The 17288-nt window shown below is 51.0% G+C and overlaps 1 long non-coding RNA gene across 1 annotated transcript; it reads right to left on the bottom strand.

The window, feature by feature from the left end:
- Positions 1-401: 401 nt before the first annotated feature.
- LOC142907597 (uncharacterized) lies at positions 402-15227 on the bottom strand. The gene is made up of 3 exons (XR_012931113.1): positions 14587-15227; positions 5769-5887; positions 402-1073 (listed from the first exon to the last, which is right to left on the bottom strand). It is a non-coding gene; the product is annotated as an uncharacterized LOC142907597 (long non-coding RNA).
- Between the last annotated feature and the right edge of the window lie 2061 nt (positions 15228-17288).

Genomic DNA, 17288 nt, shown 5'->3' with positions numbered 1-17288 from the left:
CGTAGCCTCGCACAGCAGTCAACCCATGGCACCTGCTGGGTGTGTCCCGTGACCTCTTCCTCCACCTAGCCTGGCACAGCAGTCAACCCATGGCACCTGCTGGGTCTGTCCCGTGACCTCCTCCTGTACCTAGCCTGGCACAGCAGTCGACCCATGGCACCTGCTGGGTCTGTCCCGTGACCTCCTGCCAGCAGCGACACATTGAGCTCCCATAGGCTCTCACATTACCCTCCCTCCACATTCCCTACATGACGTAAGCTTCACTACCTATCCGCACTGCACATTACAATCGCCCTCGCCGGCAAACTCCCATAGAGCTCCCATAGGCTCCCATGTTAATCGCCCACCAAATTCCCCAGTTTGCATAAGAAACCACGCTTATCCATAGAGACACAGAGACCCATAGTTCAGTTCATTTATTAGGTCTAGCCCTGTGAGGCATTCGATTCTTGAATCGGGTGCAACCACAACAAACAAAAACATGAACAATAAACGTCTTAAAGTGACTACGCGCAACAGAAAAATCCAGGAAAAACGCAGTCTTCCAGAAAAAGCACCGCGTATCAACGCTGTGTGCAAAAATCCCAGTGGGATGCAAGTCAAACAATAACAACCATAAGACAATTTAGAATACAGTTACCAGTCTAACTCTGTGTACTATAACAAACAAATATGGCTAAACCAGAACCTTTTTGAAATCACCAAAATAAAGTTCTAAAAACAATGTAACAGTGATCACAGGAACTGTGATTTCCAATTTAACAATAAACGATATACGTGACATGTACGACCAAACGTTGCAAGCCACAGCATCATGAGATGCGCATTACGACCAACAAAGTCGGCGTCTTTGAATGGACAAGCAGCACCTTGCACACCATTGGGTGGCAAAAACGTCGCCTTCCTCATGCTCACATTTCCCTATGGATGAGAGAAACCATTCATGCAGGTCTCATTGACACATTGATCAGTGCTGAGGTACCTCACCCCCATCAAGACCCTGCCCTTTCAAACATACAGGGAAGCTTGAAATCTTCGTGCAATTCTTGCGCATGATCACCATCTTCATGAAGCTATGACAGAAGATTATGTTGGTCAGTCCCCTTTCCAACTGACATAGTGATACATAGAGACCCATAGAGATACAAAGTGACCCATACAGACACACCGAGACCCATAGTGATACATAGAGACCCATAGAGATACACAGAGACCCATACAAGATACATAGTGACCCATAGAGGTACATAGTGACCCATAGAGACACAGGAAACCCATAGTGATAGAGACCCATAGAGATACACAGAGACCAGAGATAAATAGTAACCCATAGAGATACATAAAGACCCATAGTGATACATAGAAACCCATAGTGATACATAGAGACCCATAGAGATACACAGAGACCCATAGAAGATACATAGTGACCCATAGAGATACATAGTGACCCATAGAGACACAGGAAACCCATAGTGATAGAGACCCATAGAGATACACAGAGACCATAGAGATAAATAGTGACCCATAGAGATACATAGAGACCCATAGTGATACATAGAAACCCACAGAGACCCATAGAGATGCATAGAGATACACAGAGACCCATAGAGATACATAGAGACACATAGCAATACACAGAGAACCATAGTGATACAGTAAGGGAAAAAAGTATTTGATCCCCTGCTGATTTTGTACGTTTGCCGACTGACAAAGAAATTATCAGTCTAAATTTTAATGGTAGGTTTATTTGAACAGTGAGACAGAATAACAACAAAAAAATCCAGAAAAACGCATGTTAAAAATGTTATAAATTGATTTGCATTTTAATGAGGGAAATAAGTATTTGACCCATCTGCAAAACATGGCAGTACTTGGTGGCAAAACCCTTGTTGGCAATCACAGAGGTCAGACGTTTCTTGTAGTTGGCCACCAGCTTTGCACACATCTCAGGAGAGATTTTGTCCCACTCCTCTTTGCAGATCTTCTCCAAGTCATTAAGGTTTCGAGGCTGATATTTGGCAACTCGAACCTTCAGCTCCCTCCACAGATTTTCTATGGGATTAAGGTCTGGAGACTGGCAAGGCCACTCCAGGACCTTAATGTGCCTCTTCTTGAGCCACTCCTTTGTTGCCTTGGCCGTTTATTGTGGGTCATTGTCATGCTGGAATACCAATCACGACCCATTTTCAATGCCCTGGCTGAGGGAAGGAGGTTCTCCCCCACGATTTGACGGTACATGGCCCCGTCCATCCTCCCTTTGATGCGGTGAGAGGGGGTCAAATACTTATTTCCCTCATTAAATTGCAAATCAATTTATAACATTTTTGACATGCGTTTTTCTGGATTTTGTTGTTGTTATACTGTCTCTCACTGTTCAAACTGTGATTTCCAAAGAGCTCCAAAATGGAGCTCTTTGGCATCAACTCAACTCGCCGTGTTTGGAGGAGGGGGAATGCTGCCTATGACCCCAAGAACACCATCCCCACCGTCAAACATGGAGGTGGAAACATTATGCTTTGGGGGTGTGTTTTCTGCTAAGGGGACAGGACAACTTCACCGCATCAAAGGGACGATGGACGGGGTCATGTACCGTCAAATCTTGGGTGAGAACCTCCTTCCCTCAGACAGGACATTGAAAATGGGTCGTGGATGGGTATTCCAGCATGACAATGACCCAAAACACACGGCCAAGGCAACAAAGGAGTGGCTCAAGAAGAAGCACATTAAGGTCCTGGAGTGGCCTAGCCAGTCTCCAGACCTTAATCCCATAGAAAATCTGTGGAGGGAGCTGAAGGTTCGAGTTGTCAAACGTCAGCCTCGAAACCTTAATGACTTCGAGAAGATCTGCAAAGAGGAGTGGGACAAAATCCCTCCCGAGATGTGTGCAAACCTGGTGGCCCACTACAAGAAACGTCTGACCACTGTGCTTGCCAACAACGTTTTTGCCACCAAGCACTAAGTCATGATTTGCAGAGGGGTCAAATACTTATTTCCCTCATTAAAATTAAACTAAATTTATAACATTTTGACATGCGTTTTTCTGGATTTTGTTGTTGTTATTCTGTCTCACTGTTCAAATGAACCTACCATTAAAATTATAGACTGATCATTTCTTCGTCAGTGGGCAAACGTACAAAATCTGCAGGGGATCAAATACGCTTTCCCTCACTGTAGAGACCCATAGAGATACATATATATCGATAGAGACACACAATGATACATAGATACAGAGACACATAGAGACACACAGAGGCCAATAGAGATACAAAGAGAATCATGGAGTCCGAAAGGGATACATAGAGTTTGACAGGGACCTATACAGACACATAGTGACCCATACAGACAGACACATAGAGACCAATAGTAAACATAGTGACCCATAGAGACCCATACACATAGGTAGAGACTGATAGAGACACACAGAGATCAAGGAATACACAGAGACACAGAGAGACCCACAAAGAACCATAGAGACACACAGAGACCCATAGAGATACATAGAAACCAATAATTATACAAATGACCCATAGTGATAAATAGAGACCCATAGAGATATGCAGAGACCCACAGAGATACATAGAGACCCATAGAAATACACAGAGACCCAAAAATACCCAAAGAGAACCACAGTGATACAGAGACCGAATGAGACACAGGGAGATCCAGAGATACAGAGACCCATAGTGATATATAGAAACCCATAGGGACACACAAAGACCCATAGTGATACATAAAGACCCATAGAGATACATAGAGATCGATAGAGACACAGAGATCTAGAGATAGACCCATAGACATACACATAGACCGATAGAGAAACACAGAGGGCCCAACGTGATACACAGAGACCCATAGAGATACATAGAAACCTAAAGTGAGACATAGAGACCCATAGAGATACATATAGATCGATAGAGACACACAGAGACACATAGAGACACACAGAGCCCCATAGAGACACACAGAGACCCATAGAGATACAAAGAAAGTCATGGACTCCGAAAGGGATACATAGAGTCTGACATGGACACATTGAGTCCGACAGGGACCTATAGAGATACATAGTGACCCATACAGACACATAGAGACCACTAGTAAACATAGTGACCCATAGAGACCCATACAAATACACAGACAGATAGAGGCACACAGAAATCCATGGATACAGAGACACATAGAGACACACAGAGACCCATACAGATACATAGAGACCGATAGAGACACACAGAGATCCAGAGATACACAGAGACACATAATGATACATAGAGACCCATAGAAATACAGAGACTGACAGGGACACAGAGACCCATCCAGATACATGGAGACCGAAAGAGACACACAGATATCCATGGAAACACAGAGACCCATAGAGACCCAGAATGTTACATATAGACCCATAGAGATACATATAGACCCATAGAGACACACAGAGATTCAGAGATACACAGAGACCCATAGAGACACAGAGACCCATAGTCATACATAGAGACCACCAGAGACCCACAGACACCCAGAGACACACACAGAGACCCACAACGATACATAGAGACCCAAATACTAAACTAAACGATATACATTTTAAAAGGTAAGGAGCTATGTAGCGCTGGATATTACAAACGAAAGAAGCTCAACCAAGTGGCTGATAACATCATCATCATCATCGTGTGGAAATGTATAGACACCCAAAGAGACTCAGACTCACCATACAGAGACCCACACACTCACCACAAAGAGACCCACAGACTCAACACACAGAGACCCGTAGACTCACCACACACAGACACACACAGACTGACCACAAGCAGACAGACACAGACTCACCTCACACATAGACCCACAGACTCATCACACAGAGAACCACAAACTCACCACACAGAGACCCACACACTCACCACAGAGACCCACAGACTCACCACACAGACTCACCACACAGAGACACACAGACTCACCACAAATATACCCACACACTCACCACACTGAAATCCACACACTCACCACACAGAGACCAACAGACTCATCACACTGAGACCCACAGATTCACCACACAGATACCCACACGCTCACCACACCGAGACCCACAGACTCATCACACAGAGACCCACAGATTCACCTCACACAGAGACCCGTAGACTCACCACACACAGACACACACAGACTCACCACACACAGACACATACAGACTCGCCTCACACAGACACACACAGAGACCCACAGACTCACCTCAGACAGAGACCCACAGACTCACCACACAGAGACCCATAGACTCACAACACAGACACAGAGAAACCCACACTCACCACACCGAGACGTACAGACTCACAACACAGAGACCCGCAGACTCACCTCACACAGAGACCCGCAGACTCACCACACACAGACACACACAAACTCACCAAATAGAGACCCACAGACTCATCACACAGAGACCCACAGACTCATCACACAGGGACCCACAAACTCACCTCACACAGAGAACCACAATCTCACCTCACACAGACACAGACAGACTCACCACACACAGACTCGCCTCACACACACACACACAGAGACCCACAGACTAACCACACAGAGACCCACAGACTCACTACACAGACACAGAGAAACCCACACTCACCACAACGAGACCTACAGACTCATCACACAGACACACACAGACTCACGACACACAGACACACACAGAATCACCACACACAGACACACACAGAGACCCACAGACTCACTTCACACAGAGACCCACAGACTCACCACACACAGACACCCAGACTCACCTCACACAGAGCCCCTTGTCGGCATCTTCAGGCTGAGTTGACCTCGAGGAGGCCCAGACAGGGTTCAGATTTTTCCCGCCATCGCCGTCATTCGCCCCGACCAGAAGCGGAAGCAGAAGCTGGGGGTGGAGGTGGGGGGTCGACAAAAGAGGAGGGGCGGGAGGCGGCTTACGGGGGAGTGGTTTCGCACCGTCACGTCACTCGGAGGGGCGTGGCTGAAGGGGGCGTGGTAACGTCCCTCGCAGTGTGACAGCACCGGTGACGTCGCAATCACCACGTGCTTCCTCAGAGTACGAGACGGGCATGACGGAGACGGCAGCTTCTTAAACTTCAGCTGCTTCAGCTTTATCATCGTCGCCTTTCGAACAACTTCTGCTGAAGCCATCCGAGCAAAACTATTGACGAGGTGAGTTGTGTGGGTTCCTGGTGAGTGTGTGGGTCCGTGTTGTGGGTTCCTGGTGAGTGTGTGGGTCCATCTTGTGGGTTCCTGGTGAGTGTGTGGGTCCATGTTGTGGGTTCGTGGTGAGTGTGTGGGTCGGTGTTGTGGGTTGGTGGTGATTGTGTGGGTCCGTTTTGTGGGTTCCTGGTGAGTTTGTGGGTTGGTGTTGTGGGTTCGTGGTGAGTGTGTGGGTCCGTGTTGTGGGTTCGTGGTGAGTGTGTGGGTCCGTGTTGTGGGTCCGTGGTGAGTGGGTGGGTCGGTGTTGTGGGTTCCTGGTGAGTTTGTGGGTTGGTGGTGGGGGTTCGTGGTGAGTGTGTGGGTCCGTGTTGTGGGTTCGTGGTGAGTGTGTTGGTTCGTGTTGTGGGTTCCTGGTGAGTTTGTGGATTGGTGTTGTGGGTTCGTGGTGAGTGTGTGGGTCTGTGTTGTGGGTTCATGGTGAGTGTGTGGTTCCGTGTTATGGGTCCGTGGTGAGTGTGTGGGTCGGTGTTGTGGGTTCGTGGTGAGTGTGTGGGTCCGTTTTGTGGGTTCCTGGTGAGTTTGTGGGTTGGTGTTGTGGGTTCGTGGTGAGTGTGTGGGTCCGTGTTGTGGGTTCGTGGTGAGTGTGTGGATCCGTGTTGTGGGTTCCTGGTGAGTTTGTGGGTTGGTGTTGTGGGTTCGTGGTGAGTGTGTGGGTCCGTGTTGTGGGAACGTGGTGAGTGTGTGGGTCCGTATTGTGAGTTCATGTTGAGTGTGTGGGTCCGTGTTGTGGGTTCCTGGTGAGTTTGTGGATTGGTGTTGTGGGTTCGTGGTGAGTGTGTGGGTCTGTGTTGTGGGTTCGTGGTGTGTGGGTCCGTTTTTTAGGTTCCTGGTGAGTGTGTGGGTCGGTGTTGTGGGTTCGTGGTGAGTGTGTGGGTCGGTGTTGTGGGTTCGTGGTGAGTGTGTGGGTCCGTGTTGTGGGTTCCTGGTGAGTTTGTGGGTTGGTGTTGTGGGTTCGTGGTGAGTGTGTGGGTCCATGTTGTGGGTTCGTGGTGAGTGTGTGGGTCCGTGATGTGGGTTCCTAGTGAGTGTGTGGGTCAGTGTTGTGGGTTCTTGGAGTGTGTGGGTCCGTTTTGTGGGTTCCTGGTGAGTGTGTGGGTCAGTGTTGTGGGTTTGTGGTGAGTGTGTGGGTCCGTATTGTGGGTTCGTGGTGAGTGTGTGGGTCAGTGTTGTGGGTTCCTGGTGAGTGTGTGGGTCAGTGTTGTGGGTTCGTAGTGAGTGTGTGGGTCCGTGTTGTGGGTCCTTCTTGTGGGTTCCTGGTGAGTGTGTGGGTCCGTGGTGAGTGTGTGGGTCCGTGGTGAGGATGTAGGTGCGTGGTGAGTGTGTGGGTCCATGTTGTGAGTTCGTGGTGAGTGTGTGGGTCCGTATTGTGAGTTCATGTTGAGTTTGTGGGTCCGTGTTGTGGGTTCCTGGTGAGTTTGTGGATTGGTGTTGTGGGTTCGTGGTGAGTGTGTGGGTCTGTGTTGTGGGTTCGTGGTGTGTGGGTCCGTTTTTTAGGTTCCTGGTGAGTGTGTGGGTCGGTGTTGTGGGTTCGTGGTGAGTGTGTGGGTCGGTGTTGTGGGTTCGTGGTGAGTGTGTGGGTCCGTGTTGTGGGTTCCTGGTGAGTTTGTGGGTTGGTGTTGTGGGTTCGTGGTGAGTGTGTGGGTCCATGTTGTGGGTTCGTGGTGAGTGTGTGGGTCCGTGATGTGGGTTCCTAGTGAGTGTGTGGGTCAGTGTTGTGGGTTCGTGGAGTGTGTGGGTCCGTTTTGTGGGTTCCTGGTGAGTGTGTGGGTTAGTGTTGTGGGTTTGTGGTGAGTGTGTGGGTCCATATTGTGGGTTCGTGGTGAGTGTGTGGGTCGTTTTGTGGGTTCCTGGTGAGTGTGTGGGTCAGTGTTGTGGGTTCGTAGTGAGTGTGTGGGTCCGTGTTGTGGGTCCTTCTTGTGGGTTCCTGGTGAGTGTGTGGGTCCGTGGTGAGTGTGTGGGTCCGTGGTGAGGATGTAGGTGCGTGGTGAGTGTGTGGGTCCATGTTGTGAGTTCGTGGTGAGTGTGTAGGTCCGTGACCCATAGAGATACATAGAGATAAATAGAGATACATAGAGACCCATAGTGATACACAGAGGACCAGAGAAACATAGAGACCGACAGGGACACATAGAGACCCATAGATATACATAGAGACCGATAGAGACACAAAGATATCCAGAGATACACAGAGACCAATAGAGAAATATAGAAACCCATAAAGATACAAAGTGACCCATAGAGACAAACAAGGAGCCATAGTGATACATAGAGACCCATAGAGATATGTAGAGACCCACAGAGATACATATAGACCCATAGAGATACATAGAGACCCATTAATACAGAGACCAAATGAGACACAGAGAGATCCAGAGATACACAGAGACCCATAGTGATACATAGAAACCTATAGGGACACACAGAGACCCATAGTGATACATAAAGACCCATAGAGACACACAGAGGCCCATAGAGATAGATAGAGACCGAAAGAGACACACAAAAATCCATACATACACAGAGACATATAGAGACACACAGAGACCCATAGAGATACAAAGAGAATCATGGACTCCAAAAGGGATACATAGAGTCCGACAGGGACACATTGAGTCGGACAGGGACCTATAGAGATACATATTGACCCATACAGATACATAGAGACCACTAGTAAACATAGTGACCCATACAAATAGAGACCGATAGAGACACACAAATATGCATAGATACACAGAGACACATAAAGACACACAGAGACCCATATAGATACATAGAGACCGATAAAGACACACAGAGATCCATAGATACATAGAGACACACAGAGACCCATAGAGATACATAGAGACCCATAATGATACATAGAGATACATAGAGACTGACAGGGAGACATTGAGACCCATCGAGATACATGGAGACCGATAGAGACACACAGAGATCTAGGGATACACAGAGACCCATAGAGACACAGAGATCCTTAGTCATACATAGAGACCCTCAGAGACCCGCAGACACCCAGAGAGACACACACAGAGAACTACAAAGATGCATAGAAACCCAAATACTAAACTAAACGATATAGATTTTTCCAGGTAACGAGATATGTAGTGCTGGCTATGACAAATGACAGAAGCTCAACCAAGTAGCTGATAACATCATCATCATCGTGTGTAAATGTATAGACACCCACAGAGACTCAGACTCAACATACAGAGACCCACACAATCACCACACAGAGACCCACACACTCACCACACAGAGACCCACACACACACACTCAACACAGAGACCGACAGACTCACCATACAGAGACCCACACACTCACCACACTGAAACACACACACACTCCCCACACAGAGACCCACAAACTCATCACACAGAGACCCACAGACTCACCACACTAAGACCCACACACTCACCACACGGAGACCCACAGACTCACAACACAGACACAGAGAGATCCACACTCACCACACTAAGACCTGCAAACTCACAATACAGAGACCCACAAACTCACCTCACAAAAAGACCCACATTCACCTCACACAGACACTCACGGACTCACGATACCGAGATCCACAGACTCACCTCACACAGACACACACAGACCGACAGACTCACCACACTCACCTCACACACACACCCACAAACTCACCTCACACAGACACCCACAGACTCACCACACACAGACAACAACAATCGCCATTCGCCACTAAGTGGCGGTGACGTCACCACGACGCTTGTGCCAGGCTGTGTGCACCCTGAGGCCACGTGAAGTGTCGAACGCCCGCTGGCAGGAGGTCAAGGGGCAGACCCAGGTGCCACGGGTCGACTGACTGAGATGACTGGCTGATGCACCACCTGTGCCCCCTACTGTGCCAACCTGCAGTGCTTTAGCCACCCGGCGCTCCGCTCGTTGTTCTGAGCGTCGCTCCTCCGCCCTCCGTTGTTGTTGGAGGGCGACTGCCTCCAACTGCCCAGTAGCGTCCTTCACGAGCCTCCTCCACAGAGGACGATCTTGACACCGCTGGTACCAGTCATCGGCAAGTCCACTCAGCTCCACGTCCTCCTGTACCACGTCACTCCATCTCTTCTCTAGCCCGTGCCGCGCCCGCTTAGCCCCCTCAATCCGGCCGAACAAAAGCTGTTTCGGCATGCGGTGGCTGGGCATGCGGGCTACATGACCCAGCCATCGCAGCCTTCCCCGCCGGAGGAGCTCACCGATGGGACCTTGCCCAGATCTTTCAAGGATTTGTGAGCTCCTCACACAATCCAGTTTGGTTAAACCCAGGATGGATCGTAGGCAGGCCAGCCTAAATGTTTCTAACCGGCAAAGATGTTCCATTAGGGGGGCCCACGTTTCGCAAGCGTAGAGAAGGGAGGGAATGACCGTGGCCGAGAAGACCTGAAGCTTAGTGCGGAGCGACAGACCAGGTAGCTTCCACACAGCGTTACGCAACCGACAGACACAGACAGACACAGACACACACAGACACAAACACCCACAGACCCACCTCACACAGACACCTACAAACTCACCTCACACGGACACACACAGACTCACCTCACACAGACACCCACAAACTCACCACACAGAGACCCACAGACTCACCACACACAGACACCCACAGAGACCCACAGACTCGCAACACACAGAGACCCACAGAGACCCACAGAGACGTACAGACTCACCACCCAAAGAGACCCACAGACTCACCTCACACAGACACACACAACAACAACAACCGCCATTCGCCACTAAGTGGCGGTGACGTCACCACGATGCTTGTGCCAGGCTATGTGCACCCTGAGGCCACGTGAAGTGTCGAACGCCCGCTGGCAGGAGGTCACGGGGCAGACCCAGGTGCCACGGGTCGACTGACTGAGATGACTGGCTGATGCACCACCTGTGCCCCCTACTGTGCCAACCTGCTGTGCTTTAGCCACCCGGCGCTCCGCTCGTTGTTGTGAGCGTCGCTCCTCCGCCCTCCGTTGTTGTTGGAGGGCGACTGCCTCCAACTGCCCAGTAGCATCCTTCACGAGCCTCCTCCACAGAGGCCGATCTTGACACCGCTGGTACCAGTCATCGGCAAGTCCACTCAGCTCCACGTCCTCCTGTACCACATCACTCCATCTCTTCTCTAGCCCGTGCCGCGCCCGCTTAGCCCCCTCAATCCGGCCAAACAAAAGCTGTTTCGGCATGCGGTGGCTGGGCATGCGGGCTACATGACCCAGCCATCGCAGCCTTGCCTGCCGGAGGAGCTCACCGATGGGACCCTGCCCAGATCTTTCAAGGATTTGTGAGCTCCTCACACAATCCAGTCTGGTTAAACCCAGGATGGATCGTAGGCAGACCAGCCTAAATGTTTCTAACCGGCGAAGATGTTCCATTAGGGGGGTCCACGTTTCGCAAGCGTAGAGAAGGGAGGGAATGACCGTGGCCGAGAAGACCTGAAGCTTAGTGCGGAGCGACAGACCAGGTAGCTTCCACACAGCGTTACGCAACCGATGAAAAGATATTGCCGCTCGACTGATTCGGAGTGAGACCTCTGCTGTTAAACTGGAGCCAGTCATAAGCACACTGCCCAGGTATGGGAAACTCTCCACTCTCTCCACAACTGCCCCATCACCGATTGGGAGTTGTGGGGGTTGAGTGTCCGATGGTACAAAATACCCAGGCAGGTGCTTAGTTTTGGTGGGGCTGATGGTAAGGCCCCACCTCTTAGTGGCACACTCCAGTCTCAGCAGCAGCGTCTCCAACTCCTCCTCTGACTGAGCAGCTATTACCAAGTCATCAGCATACATAACGTGGTTGAGCAATAGGGAGCCATCCCTTGACCGCACCCGGGCATCGATTAGCCTCCCATTATATCTGTACCATATGGAGATTCCCCCGGTACAGCTATTGAAGGCTTCACGAACTACGTGGTCAAAATAGATGTTAAATAATGTGGGAGCCAGAGGACATCCCTGTCGCACCCCAAGGTGTACAGGGAATGGCTCTGACTCCCGGCCACGTAGTTTTACCCGGGCCCGTTCACCATCATGAAGGTCTTTAATGATCGTGAGCAGAGGGTCAGGTACTCCAAAAGCACGAAGAACGACCCAGAGCCCAGGCCTACTGATGGTATCATAGGCCTTGACCAGGTCAATAAAGCAGAGATGTAGGTCTTGTTGGAATTCCCTACACCTCTGCTGTAGCAGACGGACAGAAAATATGGCATCTGTGCAGGACCGCCCTTTCCTGAAACCGCATTGGGGCTCCGCAAGCCTCTCCTCAGCGTGCCTGGCAAGGCGATGCTGAATAATCCTTGCCAGGACCTTTCCCGGCACACTGAGGAGTGAGATGCCCCTGTAGTTGTTACAGTCTGTGCGGTCCCCCTTCTTAAAAAGGGGGACCACCAGGGCATCCTTCCAATCCTGCGGAACCCGTCCAGTGGTCCAGACTGTTGTTATGATGTCATATAGGGCAGTCTGTGCACAAACGCCACCCTCCCTCAGCATTTCGCTTGGGAGATCATCTCTGCCCGCTGCCTTTCCTGGTCTCAGACTCCGGATCGCCTTCAATACTTCCTCAGCAGATGGCACCTCAGCCAGCCACTCACAGGGGGTGACTTCATCCAATATTTGAGGCACCGCAGCCTCAGCAGGGTCATCCTCACTTTGTGCCACGATGTTTTCCTGGCTGAGGGATTTTCCCTCCCCCAGGACCTCACAGAAATGCTCAGCAAATCTGCGAACCTGTTCCTGGGGGTCGGAAATTGGATCACCGTTTTTTCCCCTAATGATGGTAATAGGTGTGGCGCTGCAGGTTACTTTTTTGATGGAGTTAAATAGAGATTTGTGATCACGGGCCACTGAGGCAGACTCCATCTCCTCAGCAACCCGCGACCACCACCCATCCTTGCAGCGCCTCACGGCTCTCCGAACCTCCGAGCGAAGGCTGCGGTAAGCCTCCTCATTCTCTGATGTGGGATTCTGTAGCCGATGACAGTGGGCCTGTCGCTTTTTCTCAACCATCGTGAACAACTCCTCTGTCATCCAGGGTGTCTGGGGAGGTCTGGACCGCGTACCCAAAGCAGCCATTGCAGCTGCATGAGTCACAGTCCTAAACCTCGCCCATTTACCCTCGACATCAGGAGGAGTCGGGGACGATGCCAATCCCAGCCGCAAGCGATGATGAAATTCTCGCTTGCAACTTTCATCAGATAACTGAGACCAGGCCACTTTAGGTTGGAATGGGGTCCTGGGTGTACACCCACCACCGGAGTGGAAGAATGGCAGGCGCATCTTACAGATGACTAGTCGATGGTCAGAGGGTAGATCAGCTCCACGGTAGGTCCTGGTGTCAAGGACATGGGCTCGCATTCGCTGGTCCGTCACTATGTAGTCCAGCAGATGTTCTTGCTTGGACCCGGCATGCATCCATGATGTTGTGTGGATGCGCCGATGCCGGAACAGCGTGTTGGTAATTACAAGCCCATGGGCTGCACAAAAATCTAGCAGCCTCCTACCGTTGTTATTGAGCTGATCTGGCCCATGCCCTCCAATCACTCCAGACCAGGTGCCGGTATCATGACCAACTCGGGCATTGAAGTCACCCAACATGATGACTCTATCCCGAGGGGCCACTTTAGCCAGCACCTGTGACAGGAGGTCATAGAAGGCATCTGACTCATCGGCTTTGCCTGCATCCCTCCACGGATGTTCATCTTCGGTGGGGGCATAAGTAACCACGACCACCATTCCTCGCCTCCGGTTGATGGGAAGGCGAGCCCAAAGTAGCCTGGGGCTTACAGCTTCCCACACCTCACCGCCACGCTCCCACGCCCCCTTCATTCTTTTGTTCAAAAGAAGACCCACACCCTGTTGTTTGGCAGTCTGCTGCCCCGAGTAGAGGACTGTCCACCCCTCATGGTGGCAGGAGCCAGAGCCGGTCCACCGGACCTCCTGAATGCCGCATAGATCCAGGCGGTACCGGTCCAGCTCCCGACAGAGGAGTGGCAGCCTCTCCTCTGCAGTGAGCGTTCGAACATTCCACGTGGCCAACCGTAGTGGCTTTTCGTTGTTTCTGGAGTAGCCCCGAGGGTAGGTATTCAATCTCCTGGCTCCGCCAATTGGGGTTTGGCCAGGAGACGTCATAGACGCCTGGCCCCCCGGGGCCTCCGGCACAAGCTTAGTTGTTACATATTTCTAAGACACACACAGACTCACCTCACACAGACACACACAGAGACCCACAGACTCACCTCACACAGACACACACAGACACACACAGATACACACAGACTCACCTCACACAGACACACACAGACACACACAGACACACACAGACTGACCTCACACAGACACACACAGACTCACCTCACACAGAGCCCCGTGTCGGCATCTTCAGGCTGAGTCGACCTCGAGGATGCCCAGACAGGGTTCAGATTTTTCCCGCCATTCGCCCCGACCGGAAGCGGAAGTAGAAGCTGGGGGTGGAGGTGGGGGTCGCCGAAAGAGGCGGGGCGGGAGGCGGCTTCCGGGGGCGTGGTCTCGCACTGGCACGTCACTCGTAGGGGCGTGGCTGACAGCAACGGTGACGTCGCAACACCACGTGCTTCCTCACAGTTCGAGACGGGAGTGAAGGAAACGGCCGCTTCTCAAATTTCAGCTGCTTCAGCTTCATCATCTTCGTCCAACTTCTGCTGAAGCCATCCGTGCCAAACCTTTGACGAGGTGAGTGTGTGGGCTCGTGGTGAGTGTGTGGGTCGGTGTTGTGGGCTCGTGGTGAGTGTGTGGGTCCGTGGTGAGTGTGTAGATCCATGTTGTGGGTTCGTGGTGAGTGTGTCGGTCCGTCTTGTGGGTTTGTGTTAAGTTTGTAGGTCCGTGTTGTTGCTTATTTGTGAGGCTGGGTCCGTGGTGAGGATGTGAGTCCATGTGAGTTTGTGGTGATAATGTGAGTCCGTGTTGTGTGTTCGTGGTGAGGATGGGGGGTTCCTGTTGGGGGGATGTAGGACAGTGGTGAGGATGTGAGTTCGTGTTGTGACTCTCTACACCATCTCCACCCCCTCCCACCCCCCCCCCCCCCCCCCACTCACAGCTTTCCACACAGAGACCTTGGGGACTGCTGCGTGAGCAAAGCCACTCTGAGCATCAGCACCATGGAGGTACGCATGGGCCCCTACACTCGACTTACTAACACCACCAGCACTTACGAACACCACCCACACTTACGACACCACCCACACTTACAAACACCACCCACACTTATGAACGAGCTTCCATGAAATATATATTTTTTAACATCGACTTACGACTAGCACTTGCGAACCGAACCGTGGAACGATCCTCCGCGAGATGTAGTGAGTGTTTGTGATGCCTGTACACTACTCTGTGGCACCATGGTGGCTATGAGATGTTAACAACCTCACTTGGTATACAGGAGGTCGTGGGTTCGACCCCGACCCTGAGGCCTACTGTTTATTTGACGTCTGTGTGTGTAGAGGAGCCTACTCCCAATATTGTTTTCGTGTATGTATGTGCGTGTAGACGAGCCAAGCTGGAGCGAGAAGGAGGGAGGGAGTCTCTGACAACACGTGGAGCGCGCTGTCAGCAGCCGGCACCGGCCCTATCCGCAGTAAATCGCCTCGAGGTGAGAACAGCAGTGAGCAAACATGTCCATCGGTGAATGGGGGGAAGTCACTACCGCCATTTTGCATGGAGGACTTCACGGTGGCCATGTTGCTTAGGGGACTTTATGGCAGCCATGTTGCACGGGTGACTTCATTGTGGCAATTTTGCATGGGGGATGTCACGGCAGCCATGTTGCATGGGGTAAATTACTATGGCCATGTTGCATGGGGGACGTCACTCTGGACATGTTACGTGGGGGATTTCACGGTGGCCATGATGCATGGCAGTCTATAGGATGGCCACGTTGCATGAGGGATATCACAGCGGCCATGTTGCATGGGGGTTGTCATGGTGGCCATGTGAGATGGGGGATGTCACGGCAGCAATGTTGCGTGAGGGATGTAACTTCGGCTATGTTGCAAGGGGGACTTTATTGCGGCCATGTTGCATGAGGGCTGTCCTGATGGCCATGTTGCATGGGGGATGTCACGTCAGCCATATTGGATGGGGGTTGTCATGGTGGGCATGTTACATGGGTATATAGTATTTGGCTGCCGCGATATATTTCCACGTGATGATGATGATGATATCAGCCACTTCGGTGGGGCCTTACCTGCCAATATAAGAAAATATATATACATATAGTTTAGTTTTACAATGGGTCCCTCTGGGTGTCTATTGTTCGATATGAGCATGGATCTCTGTGGGTCTCTATGGATCTATATAAGTATGGGTCTCTATGGGTCTCTGTGGGTCTCTATGGTTCGATACGAGTATGGGTTTCTGTGGGTCTCTGTGGGTCTGAGTTGAGTGATGAGTCTCCACGTGAATATGTTGATGAGGATGACGATGTAGCTCTTACCTGGCATGTAAAAAAAACAGAATAGTTCAAAGTTTAGTTGTTGTTGTCACGTGTGCAGAGATCCTGGATCTCTTTGGGCCCTTGCTGAGTCATCGCCAGAAGCTGGAGCTGGCGGCCATGAAACAAGTATGGTTCTTCACTGTGGACAAGGTCGGCAAACCCCGGGGCGGCAACAACAACGACAGCTACGACGACGAAAACAACAACTACATCCCTGTGAGTCTCACAGAGATACAGAGATACCCACAGAGACCCAAAGAGACACCCATAGATACCCACAGAGACCCAAAGAGACACCCACAGAGACACCCACAGAGACACCCATAGAGACCCACAGAGACCCAAAGAGACACCCACAGAGACCCACAGAGACACCCATAGAGACCCACAGAGACCCACTCCTATTGAGACCCACAGAGGCACCCAAAGAGACACCATTAGACACCCACAGAGGTTTTTGTTGGGTTAGAAGGCATGAGTATAAATTTCTAATCTGCCACCACCACAAGACACAGACAGTCAGTTAAGGTTTTGTGTTATGGGTTTCTGGGGGTCTCTGTGGGTGTCTAAGGATCTGTGTGGGTCT

Source organism: Petromyzon marinus, chromosome 80 (genome assembly GCF_048934315.1).
Source record: "Petromyzon marinus isolate PM22_M1 ecotype Great Lakes invasive population chromosome 80, UKy_Petmar_22M1.pri1.0, whole genome shotgun sequence".
Classification (NCBI taxonomy): Eukaryota; Metazoa; Chordata; class Hyperoartia; order Petromyzontiformes; family Petromyzontidae; genus Petromyzon; species Petromyzon marinus.
Note: the sequence above shows the minus strand (reverse complement) of the source record. Positions and strands in the feature narration are given on the sequence as shown.